The sequence below is a fragment of the Kogia breviceps genome, chromosome 4 (assembly GCF_026419965.1).
Source record: "Kogia breviceps isolate mKogBre1 chromosome 4, mKogBre1 haplotype 1, whole genome shotgun sequence".
Classification (NCBI taxonomy): Eukaryota; Metazoa; Chordata; class Mammalia; order Artiodactyla; family Physeteridae; genus Kogia; species Kogia breviceps.
This window is the reverse complement of record NC_081313.1, coordinates 31,936,919-31,961,853: the sequence shown is the minus strand read 5'-3', so window position 1 is coordinate 31,961,853 and position 24,935 is coordinate 31,936,919. Positions and strand designations below refer to the sequence as shown.

The following is a 24,935-nucleotide window of genomic DNA, read 5'->3' as shown; positions in this document are numbered from 1 at the left end:
AAAAAAATAATAATTAATAGAACAGACCTAAAGACAAAGGAGATAGAGCAGGCTGATAACAAACCATTAATTCACACCCTATGAGTAGTGCTTTAACCAAATGTAGTTGATTGTATTCCATTATCAGTTAAGTGGCATCAAGTACAATTGCAAATAATCTCTATCTCTAAGATATGTCTCATCTTTGTTCTAATCCTGTTTTCCCAACGACCTATTCACACAACTATTTCACATGCGGAGCCCCCGAAATACCCAAAACAAAATTCTCTAAACTAGTTTCCTTCCCTACCTATGCCATTTCCATCTGCACCTCCCCATCTTGTCTTGAGGAATGAAAGTGTTGTGGTCATTATAATTCTTTCTTCCCTTCTTTCCTTATATCCAGACTGGCATTAAGCACTTTAGTTCAGAATTTTTCATGTCCCGCACAGGAAATGACAATATGAGATTGGCTGCGTAAATAAAAAAAGCGACTTGTGTCTGGAATTTATTGCCTGACGGTGGGTAAGGTGTCCCCCACAGCCCCCAAGGCCTTTGCGGATCAGTATCTCAACAGACCTGTAACACCTGGGCACACAGCTGGGAAGTTCAAATTTAGTCCATTCTTTCTTAAGATATCTCATATTTGCCCTTTTATTTCCATTTCTGCAGCTACCATCTTAGTCAAGGTCATTATCTCATACTGGGATTATTGTAACATCCACCTAGCTGCTTTCCTTGCCTTTTCCCAAGTTTATCTTTGGTGGTGCCACTGACGAATCTACTTACCCACTGCTTTTGGCATGAGTCTACAATTGTCTCCCATTACCAATGACAGTAAAACCTAAATTCCTTTGTCAAGATTTCAAGGAAAAGAAATTATTTAGGCCCATCTTACCTGTTAAACTTAACTCCTACTACTTCTTCCAACAATCTCTATTCAAGTTAAATTCACTTATTCACTGTCTATCACCAACAGAATCACATTTCTTATATTTGTTCTGCTTCCAGAAGATCCTGGTGGTAGTAGTTAGTAGCCATACTACTTGAGTAGTCTTGTAGTCTTGAGTACCTACTAGGTGTTAGGCCCTGTGCCAACCGTCACAGAAATCTTTCCTGTTAGCTAATGTTGTTCCTATTTTATAGATAAGAAAGTTGAAACCCAGGTTAAGTAACTTGGCCAAAAAGAAAAATTGATTTAAGTAGTGAAGAGCTAAGACTTCAAATCTCAGCATAACTTCAAACAACACACTCTTTCTACTGCCTTTGTCCAATGTAAAGTTAGCTTACTCTGAACTCAAAACATTTCTTTCCAAACTTCTCATTTGGCAATTAAAAATTTGCTATCATATGATAATCCTTTGATCATTGTTTCTTATTCTCTGATTCTTGCATCGTTATGTAGCCATCTGCATTTTTGTCTTCATCTGTCCAACTGTACTGAGAACCTATGACTGCAAAACCTGGATCCCCTATAAGTCTTAGGTGTTGCTACATCTCTATGGATACATCTCAATTTCTGAATTTTTGCCAAAGCATTATAGTTCCTTTGGCCCACGTGTGCTACATCACACTATCCCCAAGAAATTGAATTTACATTAATGGCCTTTATTTTCTACATTTGCTTTTACTCTTTTGCCAGTTATTTAATACCTTAATTTTTCAGTTCATAGATTATTATAATATCAAAAAGCCCCAATGCCTTCTTTAGCCCATGATAGTCCAGGCTGTCTGGCAGATTTTCCAAGAAAATTGGTCACTGTAAATGAGAGATCTAGTCCCATAAATATTCTAGTGATTATTTCCAAATCTGTTCTTTTTTTTTTTAACAATTTAAAATGTTTATTCACCTGATAACATACTTTGAAATACACAAAGCAGGAAGCTGGAGGGAAATTTTGAAATCATTTATCTAGTCCAACTGCTTTCTTTCTTCTTCTTTTCTTCCTTCCTATTTCCCTCCCTCCCTCTTTCGCTTCCTTTCCTCTCTCCTTCCCTCCTCCCTTTTTATTTCATCCTCCTCTTTCTTCTTCTCCTTCTCCTCCTCCTTCTTTCACTAATGAAGAAACTGAGGCCAGAGGTGAAGTACACATCCAGTCAGAAGCAGACGGGGGTCTAAGACCCAGGCCCAGCCCTCCAACTTCTTATCTAGGACCCTTCCCTCCTCACTGAACTTTACTGAGCTTGAACAAACATTTTCTTGATACATTAACAACTCTTTAAGTGAAGGTTCCAAATCTGTTCTTAATTTCAGAGCAAAGTAAGTAGTGAGTTAATCTTCTCATTAACCCAGATTTGGGCCTTAATAACAATATGACTAATATAATTTAATGTAAAAGTATCTTTTAAAGCCCCATTACCTCTACCCAAATTGATCTCTTCATTGAGCTCAAGTAGCCAACATGTCAGGGTGGGAGTCTTATTACAAAAATCAGGGTGATGAAGAAGAAGAAGATCAAGAAGAGGGACTTGAAGCAGGTGGAGATTATAAATATTCAGGAAGAGTTAGTTTGAGTATTTTGATTGATGCTTCTGAGGCCATGTTTGCAACTCAGGATGAAGATGAGTTGACTCCTTTTGACATGAGCATCCAGTATATCCAAAGTGTATACACCAATAAGATCATAAGCAGTGATCGAGGTCTCTTGGCAGTGGTGTTCTATGGTACCAAGGACAAAAATTCAGTGAATTTCAAAAATATTTACATCTTGCAGGAATTGGATAATCCAGGTGCTAAATGAGTGCTAGAGCTTTACCACTTTAAGGGGCAGGAGGGGAAGAAACATTTCCAAGACCTAGTTGGCCATGGATCTGACTACTCCCTAAGTGAAGTACTGTGGGTCTATGCCAACCTCTTTAGCGATGTCCAGTTCAAGATGAGCCATAAGAGGATCATGCTTTTCACCAATGAAGATGACCCCCACGGCAATGACAGTGTCAAAGCCAGCCGGGCTGGAACCAAAGCTGGAGATCTCCGTGACACAGGTATATTCCTTGACTTGTTGCACCTAAAGAAACGTGGGGGCTTTGACATATCCTTGTTCTACAGAGATATTATCAGCACTGCAGAGGATGAGGACATAGGGGTTCACTTTGAGGAGTCAAGCTTCCTGTTGAGGAAGGTTCATGCCAAGGAGACCAGGAAGTGCGTGCTCTCTACAGGTTGAAGCTTAAGCTCAATGAAGATGTAGCGCTTACTGTTGGCAATTATAATATGGGCCAGAAAGCTCTCAAACCTTCTCCAGTGAGGCTTTATCAGGAAACAAATGAACCAGTAAAAACCAAGACCTGGACACTTAATGTAAATACAGGCAGTTTGCTTCTGCCTAGAGACACCAAGAGGTCCTAGACCTATGGGAGTCATCAGATTGTATTAGAGAAAGAGGAAACAGAAGAACTTAAACAGTTTGATGAACCAGGTTTGATTCTCATCTGTTTCAAGACCTTGATAATGCTGAAGAAGCACCATTACCTGAGGGCCTCCCTGTTTGTGTACCCCGAGGAGTCCCTAACAAATGGGAGCTCAACCCTATTCAGTGCTCTACTCACCAAGTGTCTGGAGAAGGAGGTCATGGCAGTGTGCAGATACACACCCTGCCAGAATATCCCGCCTTGTTTTGTGGCCTTGATACCACAGGAAGAGGAGCTGGATGACCAGAAAATTCAGGTGACTCCCCCATGCTTCCAGCTCATCTCCTTGCCCTATGCTGATGACAAACGGAAGGTGCCCTTTACTGAAAAAGTCATGGCAAACCCAGAGCAGGTAGACAAGATGAAGGCTATTGTTCAGAAGCTCCACTTCAAGTACAGAAGTGACAGCTTTGAGAACCCAGTGCTGCAGCAGCACTTTAGGAACATGGAGGCCTTGTCTTTACATTTGATGGAGCCTGAAAAAGCCATGGATCTGACACTGCCCAAGGTTGAAGTAATGGACAAAAGACTGGGCTCCCTGGTGGATGAGTTTAAGGAACTGACCTACCCACCAGATTACAATCCTGAGGAAGAAGTTCCCAAGCGAAAACAAAATGATGAAAGTTCTGGAAGCAAAAGACCCAAGGTGGAGTTATCTGAAGAGGAGCTAAAGGCCCATGTCAGCAAGGGCACACTGGGTAAGCTCACTGTGCCCACACTGAAGGAAGCCTGCAAGGTGTATGGACTGAAGAGTGGGAAGAAGAAGCAGGAGCTGCTGGATGGTCTCACCAAGCGCTTCCAGAAGGCCTGACCAGAGACCGTACAGCCTTTTACCTTTCCACATTGTAGCCAGGCTGCCTGGTTTTGTTTTTATCAAGTTAAAACATGTTTCTCCTGAGCCAGTAAGAGTCAGCCTGACAGAAGCCAAGGACTTTCTTTATGAGACTGTCAGTTGCCATGGAGACCACATTGCCATCTCACTGTCCTGTGCCTTACTCTACTATCTGAATAAAGAGCCCTAACTTTGTACTATTAAAAACAAAAACAAAAAAAACTCATTACTTGACTAGAATTCATGTTGCTAAGAGGTTTAGAAAACAAAGGTAGAATGTGTGGCCCCGGTACTCTAGAATGAGGCTGTCCACTACTGTAGCCACTAGTCACATGTGGCTATTTAAATTTTTAAAAATATTTATTTATTTATTTTATTTTTGACTGCATTGGGTCTTAGTTGCAGCATGCAAGATCTTCTGTTGCAGATGGGGGCTCAGTAGTTGCTATGTGCAGGCTTCGTTGCCCTGCAGCATGTGTGATCTTAGTTCCTCAACCAGGGATAGAAGCGCATCCTCTGCATTGGAAGACGGATTCTTAAATCTGCCTAAATTTAAGGGCCCATCAGGGAAGTCCCTACATTTTAATTAATTAAAAGTAAATAGATCAAGTGGGGTTTATCCCAGAAATGCAAGGATTCTTCAATATAGGCAAATCAATCAATGTGATACACCATATTAACAAATTGAAGGAGAAAATCCATATGATCATCTCAATAGATGCAGAAAAAGCTTCTGACAAAATTCAACACCCATTTATGATAATAACCTACCAGAAAGTAGTCATAGAGGGAGGAAACTTACCTCAACATAATAAAGGCCATACATGACAAACCCACAGCCAACATCATTCTCAATGGTGAACAACTGAGAACATTTCCACTAAGATCAGGAGCAAGACAAGGTTTCCCACTCTCACCACTATTATTCAACATAGTTTTGGAAGTTTTAGCCACAGCAATCAGAGAAGAAAAAGAAATAAAAGGAATCCAAATTGGGAAAGAAGAAGTAAAGCTGTCACTGTTTACAGATGACAAGATACTATACATAGAGAATCCTAAAGATGCTACCAGAAAACTACTAAAGCTAATCAATGAATCTGGTAAAGTAGCAGGATACAAAATTAATACACAGAAATCTCCTGCATTCCTACACACTGATGATGAAAAATCTGAAAGAGAAATTAAGGAAACATTCCCCTTTACCATTGCAACAAAAAGAATAAAATACTTAGGAATAAACATAGCTAAGAAGACAAAAGACCTGCAGAAAACTAAGACACTGATGAAAGAAATTAAAAATGACACAAACAGATGGAGAGATATACCAAGTTCTTGGATTGGAAGAATCAACATTGTGAAAATGACTCTACTACCCAAAGCAATGTACACATTCAATGCAATCCCTATCAAACTATCAATGGCATTTTTCACAGAACTAGAACAAAAAATTTCACAATTTGTGTGGAAACACAAAAGACCCCGAATATCCAAAGCAATCTTGAGAAAGAAAAACAGAACTGGAGGAATCAGGCTCCCAGACTTCAGGCTATACTACAAAGCTACAGTAATCAAGACAGTATGGTACTGGCCCAAAAAGAGAAATATAGATAAATGGAACAGGATAGAAATCCCAGAGATAAACCCACACACATATGGTCAACTTATTTTTCATAAAGGAGGCAAGAATATACAGTGGAGAAAAGACAGCCTCCTCAATAAGTGGTGCTGGGAAAACTGGACAGCTACATGTAAAAAAATGAAATTAGAACACTCCCTAACACCATACACAAAAATAAACTCAAAATGGATTAAAGACCTAAATGTAAGGTCAGACACTATCAAACTCTTAGAGGAAAACATAGGCAGAACACTCTATGACATAAATCACAGCAAGATCCTTTGTGACCCACCTCCTAGAGAAATGGAAATAAAAACAAAAATAAACAAATGGGACCTAATGAAACTTAAAAGCTTTTGCACAGCAAAGGAAACCATAAACAAGACGAAAAGACAACCCTCAGAATGGGAAAAATTGTTTGCAAATGAAGCAACTGACAAAGGACTAATCTCCAAAATTTACAAGCAACTCATGCAGCTCAATATCAAAAAATCAAATAACCCAATCCAAAAATGGGCAGAAGACCTAAAAAGACATTTCCCCAAAGAAGATATACAGATTGCCAACAAACACATGAAAGAATGCTCAATATCACTAATCATTAGAGAAATGCAAATCAAAACTACAATGAGGTATCACCTCACACCAGTCAGAATGGCCATCATCAAAAAGTCTACAAACAGTAAATGCTGGAGAGGATGTGGAGAAAAGGGAACCCTCTCGCACTGTTGGTGGGAATGTAAATTGATACAGCCACTATGGAGAACAGTAAGGAGGTTCCTTAAAAAACTAAAAATAGAACTACCATACAACTCAGCAATCCCACTACTGGGCATATACCCTGAGAAAACCATAATTCAAAAAGAGTCATGTACCACAATGTTCATTGCAGCTCTATTTACAATAGCCAGGACATGGAAGCAACCTAAGTGTCCATCGACAGATGAATGAATAAAGAAGATGTGGCACATATATACAATGGAATATTACTCAGCCATAAAAAGAAACGAAATTGAGTTATTTGTAGTGAGGTGGATGGACCTAGAGTCTGTCATACAGAGTGAAGTGAGTCAGAAAGAGAAAAACAAATACTGTATGGTAACATATATATATGGAATCTAAAGAAAAAAATTAAATGGTTATGAAGAACCTAGGGGCAGGACAGGAATAAAGAGGCAGATGTAGAGAATGGACTTGAGGACACAGGGAAGGTGAAGGGTAAGCTGGGATGAAGTGAGAGAGTGTCATGGACTTATATATACTACCAAATGTAAAATAGATAGCTAGTGAGAAGCAGTCATATAGCACAGGGAGATCAGCCCGGTGCTTTGTGACCACCTAGAGGGGTGGGATACAGAGAGTGGGAGGGAGACACAAGAGGGAAGGGATATGGGGATATATGTATACATGTAGCTGATTCACTTTGCTATAAAGCAGAAAGTAACACACTATTGTAAAGCAATTATACTCCAATAAAGATGTTTTAAAAAATTAAATTAAATTAAATTTTTAAAAAAATAAATAAAATTTAAAATTCAGTTCCTCAGTTGCACTAGCCACATTTCAGGTGCTCAGCAGTGGAAAATAGTTAATGTACTCATAGGACAGCACAGATATAGAACATTTCTACATTACAAAAAATCCTATTGGACAGCACTCCTCTAAGTTTTGTTGAAAAATATGTATGTTTGATGTAATTCATAGCAGCTGATGATATATTAGCTACAAGTTCTGGTAAATGAGTAGCTAAGTTAGGGTTTTGTTCACGTTTTATTCACTCAGTGTAATATCTGGTGCCTAATAAGTGCTCAGAAATGTTTAACAAGTTGTATAGGATAAAGATGGCAGCTCCTATACATATACTAGATACTCAGTTGTCTGACATCACAATTTTAAAAAATGGAAATATTTAATCAGCATATAGAGAAGCAAGCTATTCTATACACAAGTAATCTACCATTTCATGAATTCTGCCGAATTCTAAATGTAAATTTGTGGCAAATTTTTGACACCCCCTCTGCCCCTGCTTGGACAGCTGTGAATGACATCTGCATCAAATCAGCCAGGAGTTATTTATTTTCGAAATGTGCAGTGACCCGCTTCTAAGCCCAAAGGGTAAAAATGTCACCTTTGTTCATTTTTCAAGAAAAATATTTTTAAGATCCAGCACTGACTGGGAAAGGAAAAGCTGTTCCTTAGGGTGTTATCCATAATTCCCTCTTCATTTCAAGCTTTCTGACAGTCATCACTTCTTACCTCCATTCCTAGTTGTAGTACAAACAGGAAAGCAATTCCATTGCTTCACGAGCCAATTGACCTCTTTTCTTCCATGGAATTTAAATTGATTATTGCATTTGTGTTTAAGAACTGTATGGTTTTGTGATTACTTGTTCATATTTCAAAGATTGTGAGCTTCGTCACAACAGGGTTGTTTGATTCAGTTTTATAATCCCATTACCTAGGACATGGCCCCATAGGAGATAACAAATAAGTTTTGTTTGTTTGTTTACCAATAAGTATCTTTAAATAGATAAATTAACTAAGATTAACAAATGTGTCTCTTTGCCTGGAGTTAAGTCTTTCAAGTCAATCATATTAACAATAAAACATAAATACAATTAAAAACAAAACAACCTCCATGAATGACCTTTTTTTCAGATTCTTCATAGTTTCATGCAAAATCAGACTATCTGACATATGTGTGCTGTGGTCATGGGACCATTATAATGGAACTAGGTGGAAGATTCTGTTAGAATACCTAGAAACAAGCCTGGAAGCCTGAATATCATGCATTTGGAGTGCACACTTAGTTTACTTAAAGAATCATCCATTGATAACAGGAAACCCCATGTCCCCTGGAAATACATCTGGCCCGTATAAAGCTAGAGAAAGGCTATATCAGGGCTTCTCAAAGTATGGTCTGAACACCCCCTGGGAATCACCAACTCCCTTTCAAAGAATCCACAAGGTCAGAGCTACCTACATAATGATACTAAGATGTTATTTGCCTTTTTCATTCTCATTCTCTCATGAATGTTCAGTGGAATTTTCCAGAGACCCCCAAATTATCTGAAAAGGCTATTAAGTTAGTTTTCCCTTTTCCAACTACATATCTGCATGAGGCCATATCTTCATATATTTCAACTAAAACAATATGTCACCACAGATTGAATGTAGACCAAATATGAGAATACAGCTGTTTTCTATTACCCTGTACATTGAAGACATTTATAAAAATGTAGAACAGTGCTATGCCTCTCACTAAATGTTTTGTTTTGGAAAATATATTTTTCATAAAAAAGTATATTTTCATTAAAATTATTACATAAATGTAAGAATTTATCATTGTTATTTTAAATGAATTAATAAATAAATGAAAATTTTGTCAGCTATTACTCACCTTAACAAAAACTATTTAGGGTCCTCCAATTTATTTTTTTATTGAAGTATAGTTAATTTACAATGTTGTGTTAGTTTCAGGTGTACAGCAAAGTGATTCATATATATATATATATTTTTTTCCAGATTCTTTTCCCTTATAGGCTATTACAAAATATTGAGTATAGTTCCCTGTGCTATGCAGTAGGTCCTTGTTTGTTATCTATTTTATATATAGTAAGTACTGTCTATCTATTAATCCCAAACTCCTAATTTATCCCTCCTTGCCCTTTTCCCCTTCAGTAACCATAAGTTTGTTTTCTATATCTGTGGGTCTATTTCTGTTTTGTAAATAAGTTCATTTGTATATATATATATATATATATATATATATATATATATATATATATATATATATTAGATTCCACATATAAGCAATATCATATGACATTTGTCTTTCTCTGTCTGGCTTACTTCATTTAGTATGATAATCTCTAGGTCCATCCATATTGCTGCCAATGGCATTATTTCATTCTTTTTTATGACTGAGGGGCATTCCATTGTATGTATGTACCACATCTACTTTATCCATTCATATGTTGATGGACATTTAGGTGGCTTCCATGTCTTGGCTATTGTAAATAATGCTGCAATGAATATTTTTAAGCAGTCTATGTGGTTTTGAAACCAAAGAGTTTGAGAACCACTGTACTAGAATATGATGAGTATAAATATAAAATAAATAGGCTCCCAAACAGTGATTAACTGAGGAAGGGAAAAAGCAAATGGAACCCTGTTTCTAAGCTTGACCAGAAGACTGCTAAAAATGCTGACCTTGTTATTTATCCAATCAACTAATTACACGTAGCTCTTTGAAGGCTGCATCTAAGTCTTACTTCACTCTCTTCTCATAAACCAAGCCATTCACTTGCCAGCCAAATATTTGCCAACTCTTTCCAGTTGCATACAAATTGTGTTGTTTCATAAAATATTTACTCTAAAATGTCACACTTACAATGGTTTTCAATGACAATTCAGTATTTTTAAATTAATTTTTATTGGAGTACAGTTGACTTACAATGTCGTGTTAGTTTCAGGTGTACAACAAAGTGAATCAGTTATACATATACATATATCCACTCTTTTTTAGATTCTTTTCCCATATAGGTCTTTACAGAGTATTGAGTAGAGTTCCCTGCACTAGACAGTAGGTAATGACAATTCAGTTTTAATTTGAGGACATGGTTAGGTCTGTAGGCAACCTGGGCTGAGGTTGGACGTGTGATCACAGCGCATGGATGCTACTCCTGAGACCTGCTGCACCTGTGGTTACTGCAAAGGGAATGGGTAGACTGGTGCCCAAATCAGCCCTGACTATTTTCCTAATGGCTTATTAGTTTGTTTAGCTTCACATGATGTATTGTTAGTAATACGGGCTAATGATACCAGGAATGTTTATATTAAATTGATCCTTTTTATACAAGAATGCAATATTCATTTTAATAAAAACTGACTATTGAAGGGCATTGGTATTCATGTGCATGTGTGTGTGTGTGCGTGTGTGCATATTCTCTAATAGATGTCTTTCAGTCTCCTTTTTTCAGCCAATCTTATCTTTGGCTCAGAAAAAGTTTACCACTCCTAATTGCTCTACACTGATCCTTTTCCCAAGAGCTCAGAACTAAGCCAAAATATTTGATGATGTACTTCTCTGGGTCTTGTAGCTTCTCTCCTGGCTTGTATCCTGCTTACATTCACTTTTCAAGTCTCATCACCTATTTAAAAATCTATTATTACTTGGGTGATCCAACCTTCCTTTACACCCCTTCAAAGACCACATTGATGGCAATGTGGTCTAATGACTGACACCCAGGTGGACAGGGTGCATGTAGGAATTGCTGACTGTGTGAGAACATAGACTTCCCTCTATCAGTTCCCCGCTCAGTGAAGAGAAATACTTATCTGTTTGTCCATTCACCTCCCAGAATTATGTAGCCTCTGAGATCCTCCTTATTAGCACCCTTTCTCCCATTGTTTACACTGTTCTCCTTGTCTCTCATCCCACCAAACCCTGGCCATGCTTCAAGTAGCATTTCAGGATCACTTCAAGTGCATAATTTCTCATGTCTGGACTTTTTATTTGCTGCTTGAACTATACTGCCCTGTAACAATCATTATACTATGAATTTTCCAAAAATATGTTGTTTTTCCAAATAGCCTTGAGTTTCTAGACAGCAGAGATTTTCTCTTATTCCTCTTTGATTATAAAATGCCTTGTAGCCTGAAAAGTACTCAGTACAGATGCAACGTTTATTCCATACCTGCCACATGCCAAGCACTGTGCCAAATGCTTTTGCATAAATCATCTAATTTAATCCTTGAACTTGAGGCTCAAAATGATGAAGGGACTAGTCCAAGATAACACAGCAATCCAAGAGTAACAGCAGTTGGGCCTGGCGGCTAGAGTTGTTTGGCTCTGAGGTAAACACCTTTTTCTATTTCATCAAACTGCCTCCTTAAGTAAATATTTCTTGATTAATAGCTCTTACTCCTCCTCATATTTATCTTCCCCCTTCTCCTAATCAATATCATGATATAAAATAAGTATATTTTCCTGTTAAAATGAAAATATATTTGTACAAGGTTATGCTCCATTCTTAGTGTGGCTAGCCTAGGGCAACCAGATGCCCCACTCTCCACTAATACTATAGCCCAGTAATTTCAAATTGCTCTGAGGAGTCCTGGGAATTCCAGAGAGACACATCACCCTGTTTGGGTAGGAGAAATGAGTTTTGACATCTCTGCCTCTACTGGAGTGATCTTAACTTATATCTTTTTTTTTTTTTTTTTTTGGCTGCGTTGGTTCTTCATTGTTGCACATGGGCTTTCTCTAGTTGCAGCAAGCAGGGGCTACTCTTCATTGCTGTTCGCTGGCTTCTCACTGCAGTGGCTTCTATTGTTGCCGAGCACAAGCTCTAGGCACGCGGGCTTCAGTAGTTGCAGCGTGTGGGCTCAGTAGTTGCAGCACGTGGGCTCTAGGGCACACAGGCTTCAGCAGTTGTGGCTCGTGAGCTCTAGAGCACAGGCTCAGTATTTGTGGAGCACTGGCTTAGTTGCTTCGTGGCATGTGGGATCTTCCCGGACCAGGGATCAAACCCATGTCCCCTGCGTTGGCAGGCTGATTCTTAACCACTGCGCCACCAGGGAAGTCCTAACATATCTTTTATTAACACAAATTTCATTTAAAAGAAAGTCTTCTACAGCTTTTAAAATTTTTGAAATCAGCTATAGCCCAAGCTCAGGTCGTGGGTTCTATGCTGCTATAGGGACCAATCTCAGAGAGAGGCCAAAATATGACCTCATCATTGCTAGGTGTCCCATGCTGTAGAGGTCAGAGAAGACACCAAACACTGATCTAGGCATGACTACTCCAGAGCCAGCCTTACAGCAATGAAGGGCAAACTCACTTCACCAACTTTATGACTTAAAGAATGCTACAGAAATCTACATGCACCAAAATGTTTCTTCTATTGGTCAGCTATGGCCATATTTGAATGCTTACTCACAGGGCCTGATTCTAATAATCAGAAATTCTAGAGGAAACATACTACAGAGAAAGAGCAGTGCACTCAGGGATCAATAGACTAGGAGTCAAGTCCTGCCTCAGTTGTTGATTTCTCTGTGCCTGTTTTACCCACCTGTGAAATGGAGATGACAATCCCTGCCTCACACTATTAGTAGGTTTTCAGTAAATGTTTCCTGAATTGATGGATAGATGGGTGGATGAATGGGTAGGTAGGTGTGTGGATGGTTGGATAGAGAGCCATCAGCGTATGTAAAATTGTCTGACACATAACTATACCACTTCCAGTATAAGCAAAAGGTCACATTTAGTAGCTTAAGCACAGTTTCATAGAGCAAAACTCTAAAATGGGTCTCACTGAGTCAAAATCAGGGTGTGGGCAGGGCTGTGTTTCTTCTGGAGGCCTGAAGGGGGGATCTGTTCCCTTGCCTCTTCCAGCTTCTAGAGACTGCCTCATTTATTGGCTCATGTCTTCCTTCCACCTTTAAAGCCAGTAGGGGCTGATAGAGTCTTTCTCAGACTGCATCACTATGACATTGGCACACCTGCCTCCCCATTCCCTGTATAAGACCGATATAGTACATTGGATCCACCTGGATAATCCAAGATAATCTCTCCATCTCAAGATCACTTTCCTGCAAATTCCCCTTTGCCACGTAGAGTAACATATCTACAGTTCCAGGGATTCGAATGTAGACATTTTGGTAGGCAGGGCATTACTTTGCCTACCACACTATAGGACAGTTTCGATTATATTGGAAGTTGTGCAAGATAAGTCAGAGATTCCTGATCCTGACTGAACATTAGAATTATCTGGGAGCTTTAAAGAAAATAGATGCCCAGGCACCTCACCCCAATAATAAAATTTACTTGGGCCACATGGGCCTGGCCATCAGCATTTGCTAAAAGTACCCTAGATTATTCTGTTGTGAAACGAGATTTGAGAGCCACTGGGTGTATTTAAGAAAGTGGATTTGGACCATCATACAAATTTAAGTTTGTGGACCTCTTCAGTCCCTTAGGTCACTCACTTTATTTTTCTAAACCCGAGTGCCCTTATCTAAAAAACGGACATAATAATCATATGAGGACTAAATTAGATAACATATGTAAAGTCCTGTGTGCCTTGCCTAGAACATGTTAATCTCTTAATGAAAGGTAGTCATAATTATCAGTTTTACAGAGCAGGCCAACTTACATTCCTAAGCAATGGCAAACATAAATATCAAAAGTGAATCTCCAAGAATATGCCCCAAACTCACCCCTCTTGATCAGACTTAAAGAAGTTTAGGGTTCCAACTAATTCTGCTGAGATTGCCTATAAACTGATATGTCTCAGGAGAGTTATTAGTTTCTGCCGTCCTTGCATTTGTTTCTGGGCGATGACTGGTTTCTCCTTGGGTTTTCTCCTTTCACACAGCAGAGCCTGCAGGACAAATCAGCTTAGCATCACGTGCACACAGCCAGCTGTCTCCATGGGGATAGTATAATCTCAGGCCCATCCCAACAAGGCCCATAGTCCTACTGGTGTTTTAAGTCCTTCCATTAGTGAAAGAGTACCAGTCCCTGTTCTCTAAAAGCCTCAGCTCACCACGCCTGGGATCCCAAGCCCCAGATTCTTTTCCCCAGCCCAAGCCCCATCTCAGCCCATGAGGTGGGATGTTCAATCACGACTGACCCCAGTCTTGTGTGGCAGCCACACCCTGTCCCACAGAAAGATGAGACCCTCTGCATGATGTTACCACTAGACAAACCCCCTTTGCTATCCTGCTTTATTTTCATGCATTGCTGAGAATTAGAATGGGCCAAAAGAACCTGCCTAATTTTATAGTGAGAAAAGGCTATGTTTAGCTAAAGTCATTCAATTGTAGTAGAAGAACTGCGTTTTAAAATTTTATTAGCTTCCAAAATCAAAAAAGAGGGTAGATTACATCATAAGTGAGGGATCTTACTTTATTAGTTTCCAGAGTCAGAAAAAAGAAAAGGGAAATTATATCATACATAAGAAAGATCTCCCACATTTTACGTCTTGCATTTTTCTTTGCTAACCTCTTCCTTTAACTGCTGGGAAATTAAGGGGAAATACAGTATCAAAAAACATTGACCCTGGTGATTTAAAATTAAAATCTGTGGTTCTTTGTCTTCAGGAAAATTAGAGCTTATGATTCTACTTCTGCTTCCTTCAGTTCTGGAAAGAGACTGACAGCACATTTCTGTAGGGGACAACATTTCCCACGTTTGCATATCCAGGGCATGGAACACTTGTGGGAGGTAGAAGCAATATTTTGGTTTGTTTGTTATTGAGAAATTTTTAAAATAAGAGAAAAAAGCACAAAAAAGTATATAACTAACACCAATGGATCCATGACCAAGAATTTTGTCATATTTGCTTGAAGTCTTTTTTAATATGAAAAGAATAAACTGTATATAGTAAGTTGAAATCAGTCACCATTCCTCCTCAGGCCTTCCCAAAGATAGTCTCCATCATGATTTCACTGTGATTCTCTTAGGGTTACTTCTTTACCTACTAGCCAAGGTCAGTGCTGTTCATCCTGACTTGTGTGGCCAGGATCCCAAACCCCAGAAGATGGACATGATGACTGTTCCAGTTAAGAGTCACCCATTGCTGCTGACTGGGTCTTTCACCTCATATCCTGATCTGGTCTCTGATCTTGGAGAGATGCTCTAGGCTCTGTGTGTGGCAAGAACAGATGCAGCCTGCATGGTGGGAGCCCAAGCCTGGTGCCCTGGTTCCCACTTGGCCTCCTTAAGGTGGAAGGACTTGCCCAACAAAAGACACTTTAGATCAGTCTTCTTGGATTCAAGAGACACAATCCTATAAAGAGAGTCCAGGAGGAGAATTTCAAGGGCTCTTGACCTTCATCTCATGGGTTGTGAATCAAATGCCTCCTCTGGCCAGGAGAGTCCAGGAGGAGAATTTCAAGGGCTCTTGACCTTCATCTCATGGGTTGTGAATCAAATGCCTCCTCTGGCCAGGTAGGTGACTTTAATGAGCTACAAAGTCACAGCAAATTATGGAGGCTCCGGGAAACTCCAGCCAATTGTCTTATCGGGAAATTGGGCTTTTCAATGAAAGCCACAAATCTAAATAAGTATGTGAAATCACTCTAGTTCTTACATTTCCCCATTTTTTTTAATATTTAAAGTTTTCAATCTACAGAAAAGCTTAAACAATAGCACAGCAAACAACTGTATTCCCTTCAGCTAGATTCAGCCAACTGCTAACATTTTGCCATATTTTATGTATATGTATAAAGAATTTCCTGAACCGTCTGAAAGTAAGTTGTGCAAATCATGACAATTCATCTGTAAAAAGGTAAGCATGCATCTCCTAAGAATAAGGGCATTTTTCCATTTTAACCATAATGCCATTATCACACCTAAGAAAAGCAACAATTTCTTTATCATTGAATTGCCCATATGAAAATTTCTCCAATTGTCCCAACATTATTTTATAATTATTTTTTGTTCAAACCAGGATCCAATCAAGATTTACGTATTGTATTTCATTGCTGTGTCTCTTTGGTATCTTTTAATCTAGAAGAGTTCTTCTACCCTCTTTTATTTTTCCAAACTATTTTTAACTGTCGGTAATGAATATGATTTATATGAATGAGTGTGTGTGTGGAGGGGTGTATGCACCCACACATAGGCAACGAAAGCAGTTCCCCAGGCCAGCTTCACACGCTGGGGTACATCTCTGCACGCAAGCGTAGTCCGTCAAAGGTTCCACTTCCAAAAGCTGTCAATATGGTCTGTCTCAGCCCATATTAGTGCATTCACTTATCAAGGACGGAAAGATGAGAGAAAGAGAAAGAGAATTCCTTCTCTCACTGCTATTAATTGAAGGTCATAGCACTGATACCTGGCTGAACTCTGAGGAGGAATTGAATGAGAGTCACTTGGGAGAGGGATCTAGTTACAAATGCCAGGGGCTGGCCTCCACCCCAAACCTGCTCAATCTGGAATAACACTTATTTTAAAAACACCTCCAGCTATTCTTCTGAACACTAAAGTTTGAGGACAACTGTTCTAAAGACACACAGATAAATTAAGGATGGGGCCCTACCCCTGGTAAATTCTAGTAGAACCAAAACATAAAATGTTATCACTGAGGCAATAAGTTCTCTGGATGCCCAGAGGGAAGGTCAGAGAAGGCTTTGGGGCGGGGGTGGGGAGGTGATCTCTGAGTGGAGTTTGAAGATGAAGGCTGAGTTAACCAGATGAAGGATGGGGAACTGTATGGAAATGAGAGAAGCAGAAGCTCTGCCACGTGCACCTGGAGGTGTGCCAAGAATGGGAGGAGAGTCTCATCCATGGTGAGGGGTTTTAATTTTAATTTTTATTTTTTTCTGAAGGGTTGGAGAGCCACTGAAGGGCTTTAAGCAACCATGATCCAATCGATCATAGGAAGACCATGTTTGACAGGCCTGAGAAGGAAGGATCAGAGGCAGAGCAATGCTGTAAGAGGCCACCGCAGCTACAGAGGCAGCAAGTGATGGAGGCAGCGCAGTGGGGCAGGAGGGCAAGCTCTTGAGACAGAGAAGCGCCAGGACGGGCAGCAGAGATGTGAGCCTGGGAGATGGAGGAGGGGGGCTAAAGCTGATTCTGGGCTCGGGTTTGGGTCCCATGTGAGTAGGTGATTGCGGTGCCTGCTGGACATTTAAGTGGCAATGTTCCTTAGGTGGTTACCTGGTTAGGAGAGCAGTGGTGAGAGCCTCAGACCCCGGAGAGGCCAAGCATTGGGGCAGAACGGGGCGGGGAGCCAGCCTCTGGATCAGACAGAGGGTGTGGTTGGATTGCCTGCTACAGAAAGCAAGTGGTTAACCCATTTGAATGGGTGGAACCAACCACTAGGGGCCCCTGGTTTTGTTGATGTCTCTGTGCCCTTTGCTGACTCCTAGTGCTACAATTTCCTCTCTCCATTCCTTTCTCTAGTGGCCTCCAAAGTGGAGGACCCTCCAAAGGAGGGTTTAAGTCAGTTTGTTGAGCATGAAGAGAAATTGTTAGAAATACTAGATTTTTTTTTTTTTTTGGTGGTACGCGGGCCTCTCACTGCTGTGGCCTCTCCCTTTGCGGAGCACAGGCTCCGGACGCGCAGGCTCAGCGGCCATGGTTCACGGGCCCAGCCGCTCCGCGGCATGTGGGATCTTCCCGGACCGGGGCACGAACCCGTATCCCCTGCATCCGCAGGCGGATTCTCAACCACTGAGCCACCAGGGAAGCCCGAAATACTAGATTTTTTAAAAAATCTCATCTTTTCTATTTTTGTTTACATTTTATAATGGGTAAAGTATATTCCCAAAGCAAGATATATGGATGGATAGATAGATGATAGATAGATAGGTAGATAGATGGATATCAGTAATAAATACCCAGATATTAGGGGCACATGCTCAAATATTTTTGTTTGTGCTAGCCTTACACAATGAAAACTCTTGAATGACCACTTTTCTGCATGACAAAACTCAGGAAAGGAGAGACTCAAGAACGAGAAGGTGGGATGTAAGTGCGGGTCTTGCATACCCACTACTCAGAGATCACTGGCCTCTTTCAAAAGGTTCTGCCGGCTGATAGAACCCCATGTGGCAGAACCCCTGGAAGTTGTTCAAGTCCCTTCTACCTTTTCCTATTTTGAATGCATTTTTAGACTCTTAGATGCTGAGAGTTGGGAAAAAAAAAAATCTTTGACATTGATCAGCTACTTTTCTGCTTTCCTGAGAAGCAAGAAGAAAAGGGAGGTTAGAGAAGAAAGCTGGGGTCACAGGGAGAAAGAGGAGAGTAAAGAAAAGCCACCCTTTCTTCACACATTAACCTGGAGCTGGACCTGCATCTGGCAGGCTGTGTTATTCCTCTGATTCATGTGCAGGAGTTTCGCGGGGGTGTGCGAGTGGCCGTTAAAATCAAAGAAAACAAGCAGAACCTGTTTCTTGGCTTGCCTCCTACGTGATCCATTCTCATCCTAATCGCCAGTGTGTCTGGCAGTAGGGTGTTTCTGACGGCAGGCAGTGGACTCATTCCAGGAACACGCACCTTCAATGACCTGTGATCAGGACGTCATTGGCTTAGAGACAGAATTCCCGACACTCAGGCATATGGAGCAGGGCAAGGGCGAACTGTCGGAAGGGCGTGGCTTCACCTTGTGCTCCATAGTCTGGAGCGGTGCGGGGCTCAGGCTCTCCTGCCCAAGGCGTTCGCGTGCTGAGCAAGCTGTAGCCCGCCCCGTGTGTCTTCACACAACACCCAGATGCCCCCAGGAAAGGAAGCCATCAGGATTGTGCGAAAGCCTAACTTCAGGCCAAATCATTTTCACTCTCAAAAGCATTCAGGATTTCTTTTCTGAATAAGTCGCTAGAGGCTCTAAAGGGCACAGCAGAGCGGGCGTAGCCCCCGGAAGCAGATCACCTCTCCTTGAGCGGTGCTTGGATTGGCCATCGGCTTTGAGTCACTCCCATCGGAAGCGGTGCTTGGATTGGCCATCGGCTTTGAGTCACTCCCATCGGAACTAGAAGATGAACTTTATCATTTTTTTTAACTGAGGGAAAGTAAACGTCATAATTGTTCAAGTGTAAGAACAATAATACACACATTATTTTCTTTTAGAATCAGAAAAGTAAGCTTGTTCACGGGCCATAGGTATGAACAGGCCAGTGCTATAGGTAGTAATTACCAGATAGAGATAGGGTAAGGTCCTCAGCCTGGGGTAGAGGTGAGGATGGGATGAGATAAGGATAGTAGAAGAATTTGCCTGGATTATAAAGACCAAACTTCTGATATCCTAAATAGGTATTGCTACTAGTAGTCAGGAGTTGAGTAAGCTGACTTCCTCTATCCTCATCCATAACCCCCCAACTCACTAATTTTCCTCCTATAGTATTTTATTTCCTTGTGTGGCACAATAGAATTGCTCAAGATGGGGAAGAAAAAGCCTGGCACTCAGGTGCACGAAGAATGAGCTATTCACTGAGACCTTCATCATTTGCTTAGAATTGCTTTTGCTGGGGGGAAGAGGAGAACCCTAAACATTTAATAAAATACCCAGAAGCACTGAGGTGTTAGCTATGATTCTGTAGCAGATGTAATATAAGATCTAACATCTGATTTAAGAAACCTTTGAATTATTTTATTTTATTTTATTGCTCAGGGTTCCTTGTAATTTATGAAAAGCTTTAGGGAGTAACTACAAAAATAATGAAAAGTAGATATTCAGATACTAACCCCATATTACATTATTGGTTCCTTTAAAGAAAAATAGTACTAGTAATTCTTTCCAACTCTAACTTCTGTTAACACCACCTCAAGAAGGATTATATGTGAAAAAAAATATGCCCTTCCTATCTTGTATTCTTTCCTCTTAATAATGGGAAAAATATTACTGCTATATCATGTCTTGAAAGTCTTATATTAATTTGTTGGTTCAGGAAATTGGTTACATATATCCAGAGCATATGGTAAAAGAGGTTTACACCAAAAACAGTGTTTTTGCTTTTGCACTTATTGATTATAAGCTATATAACATAGAGAGGAATGGGGAGAACCCAATGAAATTTTTATCTTCATTATTATGTAATTGTAATCAATAATAATAGATTATTGCACAAATGTTCCTTTAGAAGGATTTATAAAGATAGGAAAAAATTGAGTGTTTATTACTCCATAATTATAAGATTAGCTCAAGATAACATAGATTTGGGAAAATGTCTATACTTCCATTTATTTCAGGAACATATCTTCATGTTACTAAACTGGCTTCATGGGTTTTTACTAGTTTTTATTAAATCTTCAAACCTATTCAGAACTATCAGCAAACAGAGTTACCATCCAAACCCAATAAAATATTCAATTTTTAAAATATAATCTTTCTAAATGTGTATATTTCTTCTCCCCATTTTGGAAAGCAAAATTTATGTCTACACCTCAGAGGTAGAAATTGCTAGACTCACCTTTACCTGGGATAAACGCATAAAAAAATCAACTGCCCCACAAACCAGAAAGCCATCCTTGGCCTCTAGGAAATTAATAAATTTAATAATAATTTATATAATAATAAATAATAATTAAATAATAATAAATTAATTCAATTCCAATAAAGTACTTTCTATGTGCCAGGCACCGTACTAGAAGCTAGGAATCAAAGACAAAAAAGTCGCAGTCCACACTTACAGAGCTCAAGGTCTAGAGAGAGACAGATTCCAACAACTAAAAGATAGCAGAGAAGCCAAAGGAAGGCAGGCCACCTTCCCCAGTCTTTAGGGACTGAGGTCAGAAGTCGGTGATAAATCTACACTGGGCTTTGGGGCACAAGCAGGAGTTAACCAGGTGAAAGAAAAGAAAGGAGGTGCATTCCATGAAGACAGGGCACATTCTGGGTTCTGGGATTTTGTTTTGATTTTGACATCAGGGGCAGGTTGGTGTGGGAGCAGAAACATAAGACTGATTTTTAAAAGTTAACATTTTTAGGTACAGATGAACCTATTTGCAGAAATAGAGGTGCAGACATAGAGAATGGACTTGTGGACATGGGGGGGGGCAAGGGAAGAGTGGGATGAATTGGGAGATTAGGATGGACATATATACACTACCGTGTGTAAAATAGATAGCTAGTGGGAACCTGCTGTATAGCACAGGGAGATCAGCTCGGTGTTCTGTGTCCACCTAGAGGGGTGGGATAGGGAGCGTGATGTGCGAGAGAGGTCCAGGGGAGAGGGGATATATGTATACATATAGCTGATTCACCTTGTTGTACAGCAGAAACTAACACAGCATTGTAAAGCAATTATACTCCAATAAAAGAAAAAATTAGAGAGTGAAAAAAAAAGTCAACATTTTTCTTCTTTCTCTTTCTCTCCCTCATAACCATCCAGTAAATCCAGGGATGGTGGAGTTGCTCTCTGGTGCCAGGGCCCAGCCTCCTTCCGTCTCTGGCTCTGCCATCACTAGGGTATGAATAAGCCCTAGTCATCAATAAATCGGAATGGCTCAGGCCCGCACAGCATTCTGGCAGAGAAAAGCATGGTGTGCCCAGCTTAAAAGCACTACGCAGAAGCTCTTCAGATCTCTTCCGCCTTGACCCCACGGTCCAAAACTTAGTCATATGGCCAGAGCTAGTGTCAAGAGGGGTAGAAAATGTAGTTGTAGTTGTATGCCTGGCTAAAAAGCAAGAATTATCTTACTATAGAACAGGCGTTGGCAAACTTTCTGCAAAGGGCCAAATAGTAAATATTTTAGGTCATACATAGTCCTTGTCATGTATTGTTGCCCTTCTTCTTTGTTTTTCTTACAACTCTTTAAAAACGGGAAACCCATTCTTACCTTGAGGCTCTGCAAAACAGGCCATAGCCCAGATTGGGCACACAAGTCAAAGTCTGTCAACCCTATGGAAGAAAGGAAAATTATATGAGAAGGAAAGTGGCCATTCCTGGAACAACCTCTACAAGACTATAAACCACTCAGGGGAAGAGCCTTGTCTCATTCACCTTTCTGGCTAGCACAGGGCTGGCATATACAGTAGGTGCTTAATGTGAATGACTGATGAATGAATGAATGAATGAATGAATAGAAGGGAGATAGGGGAGGTTAATTTAATAGCCACAATTTCTTAAAATCCCATTTTGTGCCAATGGCAGTCTCTTAACATGGATTGTCATTTGAATGCTCCATTTTCTCCAGAGTTTGAAGAAAAGTCTAACCAAGAACAGGCAAGAGTGAATCCACTGGGCTTTCCACCCGCTGCAATTCCCTTCAGTTCCTGCAGTCAAGCAGCCCACTTCACCTCCCAACTACAGATGCAATTGGGTCCCAAACATTCCACATGTTGGAGTGGACATCCCTAGTCACAGCCCCCTGTCCTTGACCTCCACGGCAGGAGGACAATCCCAGGTGTGCAAGCAGATTACAGAACCAAAGGCCTTCCAGGTTCTTCCCTTTGACAACCATGGTGGCAGCAGAAGAGCCTTGACTTGGTTTTAATATCACATGCTTGTTTGGACTGTCAGAAGAAGCGTTCAGGCTGAATAGACTCTTTTTAGTTCCCCTCTTTCTCCTCCTTCTTACTCAATATCCTGAGGGCACAATAGAACTTTTCTTGTTGAAGTCAGCCTGGTGGGGCGGGGAGCAGGGAAGAGTGGATCACTCAACCTTCCCCTGGACATCTCCCGGCCACAGCTCAGAAAGCGCCACAGGGCTTGGATTCTACATGACGAGCAGACACAACAGCCAAAAATGAGTGAGCCATGAGCCAGCCCCTCGCCCCAGGAAGACCTACTCAGTGAGACCACCCTCCCACTTCATTCTTCAGGAGTTCAGGTAACAGCTCTATCCAGGTTTCCTTTTTCAAACCAATGTGTGATATCTTTTTACAGCAGGAAAAGGTACTGCCTCCAAATTCTGGCAGCACAGATTGTGCTGGCTGGAATCATTGACAGAAAAGCATGTTCTGCTGGCAAATAGTAGAAGAGGTGGACATCAGACACCACAACTCAGCCTCATTGTAGCCAGAAGTGTCATAAGCAGATAAAAATGTGTCTGTCACTTGCTGTTTCATAACTGGATAGGGCCTGTCACACATGCCTGTTCCAACCTCTGGTGCTGCTGGTATTAAATGAAGTCTTGCAACAAAACCAGAGCCATGGTCCTAATTGGGCGCAGACGATTGATTTCATCTTGGCTACTGACAAGCCTGTGCTTACCTTTTGATGAAGAGGAACAAATCTCACTTTCCCCCAAAGCTTAAGGAGCTGTCAGGAAGTGGGGATTCATGTGGAATTCCTACACAGACTAGGGAAAGGGGGCTCTGCTGCCATCCACCCTGCCTTCTCAGGAATCCTGGCAAAGTGGGACAAATGATGACAAAGTGCTACAAGTCATCCGAGGAAATCTTTTCAGAGCAACTGGTACCTCCAAAATTTAGATGTAGATTTTGTCCCACTTGTATGAATTGCTACCTCTCATGAAAAGAGTCACAGGGCCTTTCACCGCCCCTCCCCCCTTTTAACTAAACTTACAATGAGGTAATTAAAAGAAGAGCATAGGCCTCTTACTCTGTCTCCTACCAGCTGTGTGATCTTGGGCCAGCCACTTAACCTCTCTGGGCCTCAGTTTTCTCCCCCGCAAAAATGAGGATAGGGCTTCCCTGGTGGCGCAGTGGTTGAGAGTCCGCCTGCCAATGCAGGCGACACGGGTTCGTGCCCTGGTCCGGGAAGATCCCACATGGCCGCGGAGCGGCTGGGCCCGTGAGCCATGGCCGCTGAGCCTGCGCGTCCGGAGCCTGTGCTCCGCAACGGGAGAGGCCACAACAGTGAGAGGCCCGCGTACCGCAAAAAAAAAAAAAAAAAAAAAAAAAAAAGAGGATAATAATAGTACTTACCTCACAGGGTTGTTGTGAGTATAAAATTATATATACTTATTGTGTACTAATATATAATAAGACATCATTAATATTTGCCACTTTAAATATTTTGGCATTAGGCATTATTCTGTGTAGAAAAATAGATGGGTTTATGAACACAAGGCAAAATCATGGCTGTGTCCATGCTGAGAAAGTGTAGGGGGAGATTTTATGTTGATCAAAACATGTGCATGTACAAGATGGGGCACAAGCTTCAGATTCTGATGCTCCAAGAAATTAATGATAAATGAGGGACAGGAGGACGAGATTGTTCCTTCCAATAAAACCACATATTTAAAAATGCTCCATTAAAGTTGATCATGAATGTCAAAGGAATCGCGGTGTATTCATGGGACACCCTGGAGAAGTTAGCCTTCTGTTTCAAACAGAAATGTCTGGGAAGGACTCCATTTCTCTTGGGAAATTATTTTAAAAGTTCAAATCTATGCTGCCTGTATGTTATTTCCATCCATTTATTTAACTACCAGTGCACTTTAATGTTTCCCAGCTCCTGCGGGACATCCAGAGGCCTCCTTTCCTGGACTCGAAGTTCAGTAAAGGTGTTTTGGGGGAAATTCTACACCCTTGAAAGTTTATGGCGGCCTCATCGAGCAGTCACACTGCCCAACCTAGTGGCGGGCAGGCTAAGTGCAAGCGATTGCTTTGAAGCTTGTTCTAGCCTTACAGTGCGTTAAAAGTCATGTTTTTTTTCTACTACTGGAACCCC

General features: G+C 40.7%; 1 protein-coding gene and 1 pseudogene across 3 annotated transcripts in view; both read left to right on the top strand.

The window, feature by feature from the left end:
• Positions 1-24,935, top strand: part of FYB1 (FYN binding protein 1) — a 160,657-nt gene that overhangs the window by 26,982 nt on the left and 108,740 nt on the right. Inside the window, exon 1 of one of the 3 annotated variants that reach the window (XM_059060261.2) lies at positions 22,492-23,127. The exons of the other annotated variants lie outside the window; for them this stretch is intronic. The gene's annotated coding sequence lies outside the window, so the exon portion shown is untranslated. Of the gene's footprint in view, positions 1-22,491; positions 23,128-24,935 lie in introns of those variants that run through there. 3 annotated transcript variants of the gene reach the window in all.
• LOC131754528 (X-ray repair cross-complementing protein 6 pseudogene) lies at positions 2,382-4,201 on the top strand (annotated as a pseudogene).